Raw genomic sequence first — 6,000 nt, 5'->3', positions numbered from 1 at the left:
AAGTGTTTTTCCTCAAACTGATGTGTCTGTTCACGTTGACAGATTATATTTAGTATTCCTTCCTTTGAGTTTATTAAATACGTGCAGTCATCACAAAGCAGCAGGACTGAGAGGATATGTGCGTCTCCACACTGAAAGAGGCGCTGTGCGCATTTTACGCACGTGGCACAGCGTCTAAAACTTCATTAATGAGGCCAATTTAAATCTCCTGACAGGACAACATGATCAGTGAGGATCTAACGGTAAGTGATCTTAAGATTTATTTCTACATATCACTCAGTTTTGTTGTTTCACTCAGATTCCAGATTGATTTAGTAAAAACTTGGATTTTGGAACATAGCAGCCGTCCTCAGGATGAGTCCAGCTCCATCACAACTGACGGGGCATTTTTATTAGAAATAAAAATCCAAATTACATTTCCTCTCGAGGGTCAAAAATATTTTCATCTGACCTGTCAAGGTTTATATTAAATTAAAGTTTTAATGTTGGTTTGGGATTTATAAAAGGAAATTGCGCACTGTAGGCATGGGTTTATAAATTAGCAATTGTCTGTCTTTGTCGAAATGTGAGTTTCTTTGCTCTTAATACATTTATGTTTGCAGTTCCATAATGTTTGAGATATTTATGTTTATTATCAAATTGATAATACATGGTACATTTTTTTCTGTTTTGACAAAACCAGCATGGATTGTTTGCTTGTTAGTTTTTTGTTTTTTCTTAGTGTGTAATCAGTCTGAGCTCAAGTCATACAACCCAAAATGTAGTCCTACTAATTATATTTTTAGGAAGAATGCATGCATGTTTTCTCTCTTAACCTAATGTCATAAATCAGTTTAATATTTCTCAGGTTTACTATGAAACTATTCACATCAAAAGATTGATGTCAGGCTTAATCCTGTTTAGTGCCACAGATGACTGTCTAAGAGTGGTATATATTCATATATGTTAGTGCAAGATTGAAAAAATAATATTTCATTCAAATTGTATTCAACTATTTCAAATCATCTCATTGAAGCTTTTGAGTGAGTTTTATGCAAAAAAAAAAAAAAATCAATGTATTTTTTCCAGCACCAACAGGCCATAAATCAGCTGTGTAAGAAGGTGAGCAAAGAAGGGGGATGATAAAGAGCAGTGGGAGGAGGAGGCAGAAGGCCCCTAGAAATCAATTTTGACACATTAGACCTATTAGCTTATTGAGAGGTGAAAGATGGATTGAAGGCTGGATGTTAAAGAGAGCTGTAACTGTAAAACAGCTTCTCCACTGATGAGCTCTGTGAAAGTAAAGAGCAACACCCCAACAGCTCCATTATTTCATGTCCGAAGAAGAGGAGTCAGCTTCAAATGTATAACAGTCCTTTACATTTGTATTTAAGGCCACCATAAGACTCTCTAATTACATAATGAAATGTCCATTATTTGAAAACAATGACTGAGGTTATAATTGATCATAAAATTTAAAACAACTTCTGCTCCTTTTTAAAGGATAGTGGATGGCATATGTTTAAAAAAATACATGAAAAATTAGAAGACAGTCTGCTTTATATTTAATGGCTATTGGGAGCAAAACTAAACAAATTCTTTGTCAATATATATTAAGTTCTTAAAGGGCGGGTCCATTATTTATTTGTTTATTTATTTTTAGGTTTCTATATCATTTTGTAGCTTCCCAGTGGTCTTCCTTATGTATTCTAAACTGAACATTAAAATTTTGATCAACGTATGATGTATGTTTTAGTGTCAAAATGCAATTTTCCCAAGACATTTTAAACTTTATCCCACTATATACTTATCCATAGTCAGTGTGCATTACCTACAGTAACTTACATAGTGGTCGGCATGCTCCCAGTTTGGAGAAGCAGACAAGACTACTGGCACGGAAGCTAAGCAATGTACTGCTGTGTGCACGCCACATTAGTTCAGATCAGAAAGTCACACGATAACACAAACTAACTGATCGATGCACCAACAACTCCTGTGTTCTGAGAGGTAAAATTACTGTTTTTGCGAATAGAGTCATTAGCTGTGGACGGACACAGAGACGCACACATGTATACACGTGATGAATACATAATCTCCTAGCAGAGATAATGATAGCAGAGTGAGAGATGGGCTACAGCCTAGACAATAATGTAATACAACTAATGCAATATGAGTGAATAATAATGACAAATATGTTCTGTCTCTCACATTATTAGAAATGTAAGTGATTGACACCAGAACTTTATTTCCCATGACAATTCAATCTCCTGTCTTTTCTTTTAAGCTTGCATTCAAGTTCAATGCCCTAAACTGAGCACCGGTGCACTTTTCAGGATAATTTACAGAAGCTGGCAGGCTTTCGCTAATTTTCCGGAGTAGCTTTTCACTGCGTGAGGAAGTCAATCTTTTTAAGAGGAAGAGTTGAAGTGTACAAATTTAGTCAAAACCCAGACAACTTCCTGCCAGCTCTCCATCTTACACCAGCCAACCAGCTGCATCAAAATGTGGAAAAATGTGGTGTTCCACTCGTTTTTCCTGCCATCATAATATCTATGCAAACAGTATAGAATGAGATGTTTGATTTAGAAACATTGTTTGTGTTTATTGCATGAATGTGATACATGAAATAACCTTCTGCATGTCATCACCATGGCTATGAAATATTGACAAGTGTCTGGGTAACACATCCTGAAGAGAAAATAGTTAGGAAATTAGCATTCCAATTAAGAAGATGTGTTTTCCTTTCTGTCAGCACAAAGAGCCGGGCGGGGGGGATGAAAAGCTCATTAAAGTGCGTCTGAAATGAGCTGCAACGATATTTCACCCCTCTAACTGCTCTGACAATATTCTCTCAGGCCTGTTGATTTGAATAGTGTGAATATTTATGTCCAGAGGTGTTTGGCTGTACTTAATGTCTGCACTCTATAAGCAGACAAAGAGGACAGTTCTTGTCTGCTGTAAGTGCTTGTATATTAACAGAGGCACGTTCTGCCAGAAGAAGCATTAAGGTCTCTTCATTATTTAATCATTCACTGCTTCACACTGTGGGCTTGTCAGGAGGCTGGACACACTGGGTGAGCTGCATACAGTATGTGCAATGTAAACTCAACCCACACTGACCATTTATCAAAAACTGCTGTATGATTAACGCAAAAGTAACTTTTGCTGAAAAGCAACCACTATGGCCACAAGTGACACAAGCTTATGGTAAATGTATAGTGTAATCGTAGCACAAGAAGTCAAAATGAAGTATGAAGAAAACAACTATATGTGGGCTAAGAAAAAATACTTTTTTTAAGCCTATTGCTTTGAGTGCATGGTAGAAACTGAAGGCAACTCATCTGGACTCTGGTGGCTGGACAGCAGGAGAATAATGTTCAGAGAGACTTATAGTAAGAAAATCAGCCTGGAATTATAAAAGAGAGGGGGTCATGTGCCCCCATTCACAGTGGAAATTATGCTTTGTTCACATCTTTTATATCAGTAGTAATGCCAGAATGAAGAAATATTTCCGATTGAGAAAAAAAGCCATGTGTTGAAAATCAAACTAAAATGTACTTAAAGATAAAGAACTCATAGTGGGAAAGCTTTGGACTTAAAGGGGTTAAATTGTTTGGCATACCATGTAAGTATTCTTTCATCATCAAAAGTGGCACAGGTTAAAAATGCATCATACTTTATATGTTATCTTTACTCTTCAAAGTAACTGAGTGCTGCACAGTTCAGAGCAAAAATAGATCATGAAAATGTTATTTTGACCGTATTGGCATCATACCAGCAACAGTACTATATATCTGTAGATATATCTGTAGAATGTAGACATGAAAAAAGTAAAAAAAATATTTCTAACCCTGTTTCCGATTCAAAATAAAAGCCCTCTTGCATTTTTTCTGTGGACAGAATTCCTTCATTTGTTAACACAAGGCTTTATTCTGAAATATTTGCAGGTGAGTATTGGAAATAATTATAATAATGATAATAATAATCATAAATAATAATAATTGGCTCCATAAATTAATAGAGTACTGGTTTTCATTGTGGATTATTATTATTTACAAGTGAGCACACGCTTCTTAACCTTTTTCTGTCTAAAATAAATATTAATTACATTTATAATTAAATGAAATTATGATTCATTATTAATTATATAATTATATAATATTATAATAATTATATACATTAATTATGAAAGGCAAACTCTATGAAGAAAGAAACGGTTGGCAGCAGCCGCGCTGTGGTAGCTGTCACCAACCCGGTCTCACAGAAAGGCATATGAATACCACGACATTACACGGACATTCTGCTTGTCATGAAGTATGCATTTTAGCCTTTTCGCGTGTCATTTGTAGAAACGCCACGCAAATGTCCGTAGGTAGGTTCAGGCAAGAAAACCCCTTAGTTAGGTAAAGGAAAAAACGTCATGGTTGGGCTTAAAATACGTATGTAAACTAAGTAAAATACGTACGGAAACAACAGAACACGACAACGGAAAAACACATCACAAAGGTCACTAAATAACATGCAACCGTGAGAGTATAACCTCACTCCGTGACCTTTCGGAGACAGGAACTCTTTTAATAAAGCAGGACCCCATGGGGCAGTTCTCTGCTTTGCCTGTTAGGTAATCCATCCTTTCTATTATCATGAAATAGATGAGCATAAATAATAGATGCTGTTTTATCTATGTAGTGAACTACAGTACCAATGTACTACATTGTCCCTTCATTTCCAAACCTGTTTAACACACATGGGCTGCATTGCTGAGAGCATGTGGTTGTGTAAAAGTGATGCCTACTCTTCCCCTGGGAAACATTCACCCCCAATTGTTTACCCAAGAACAGGTGTGGACGGCTTTAATAAAGATGAACACTGAATCTGACTGTGACCAACGGATATTAAAATATCTCTTGACCTTGCAAACAGGGATTACGGCGCAAGTCTGCCACAGCGGGAGGCGACTGCATGCAGCATGCCCTGCGATCCTCTCCACTCAATAAGCTGAGGCAGAACTGGCCCCGCAGACAGAGCTGTATGTGTTGGTCTCCGCCACGGATTACGGGATACACAAATGGTGATGCGTGGGTGTCAGGAGAGGTGCTAGACGCTGATGTTTCAGGTTTCAACAGGTTCAGCTGGAATCCTGCAGCCTTTTCAATATAAGTGAATGATACCTACCCAGGGGACATATACAGGAAGGGCCCCAAGTCACCGCTGGATCATAAACACCTTCAAGTTTGCTCTCTTATTCCCATGCACTCTGTCTCTTTGTCTGTCTCTGAGGAGCAATAGCATCATCCTCAAGTTGACTGCATTACTGTAATTTCTCCCAGGATCCTGACACAAGCCTGGCGTCCACCAGTACATGTCAATACTTGGCTCTGTCCATTAATCGAATTAACCGAGCACTATTCTTTTATGAGACACAACAAGGGTGAGCGAGCAAGCTGACTCCGCAAAGAGCATAGTCTAATGTAATTCACTGTTGATCCAGATGCCATCATTAGATGTGATGAGGCAAATCATGAAGAAATGCAGGGTTTGGGAAGTGTACACCATACAATTACTGATAATCTGTCTGTCATCTCACCATCAAAACGCTTCTGGTATCTGCTGTTTATTCATTACTCTCCAGCCCTGCATGTAGGAGCTAACTTTATGTAATTCATAGACAGTTAAAGGGATGGTTTGGGTGTTTTGAAGAAAGGTTGTATGAGATAAGCTACTTATTCATAGTCAGTGTATTAGCTACTGTAGATGACTGTCAGCACGCCCCCTGTTTGCAAAAACAGATAGGAGTACCAACATTGCATTTGTTTATTAAATAACTTAACAGCTTATGAATGATAATAATAATCAGTCGTGAGTCACGATAGCATAAAGGCAAACATAACACCTGAATTGATATTGAATCCCTCTAAGAGTTATATAATAATCATGTATACATATTATTCTGTTCATAAAGCTGTTTACAGGTCATTTTCTTAGTATTACTTTGACTTTGTTGACATTTTGACATTTTGT

The sequence above is a fragment of the Sebastes umbrosus genome, chromosome 8, assembly GCF_015220745.1.
Source record: "Sebastes umbrosus isolate fSebUmb1 chromosome 8, fSebUmb1.pri, whole genome shotgun sequence".
Classification (NCBI taxonomy): domain Eukaryota; kingdom Metazoa; phylum Chordata; class Actinopteri; order Perciformes; family Sebastidae; genus Sebastes; species Sebastes umbrosus.
This window is presented reverse-complemented; position numbering follows the sequence as displayed.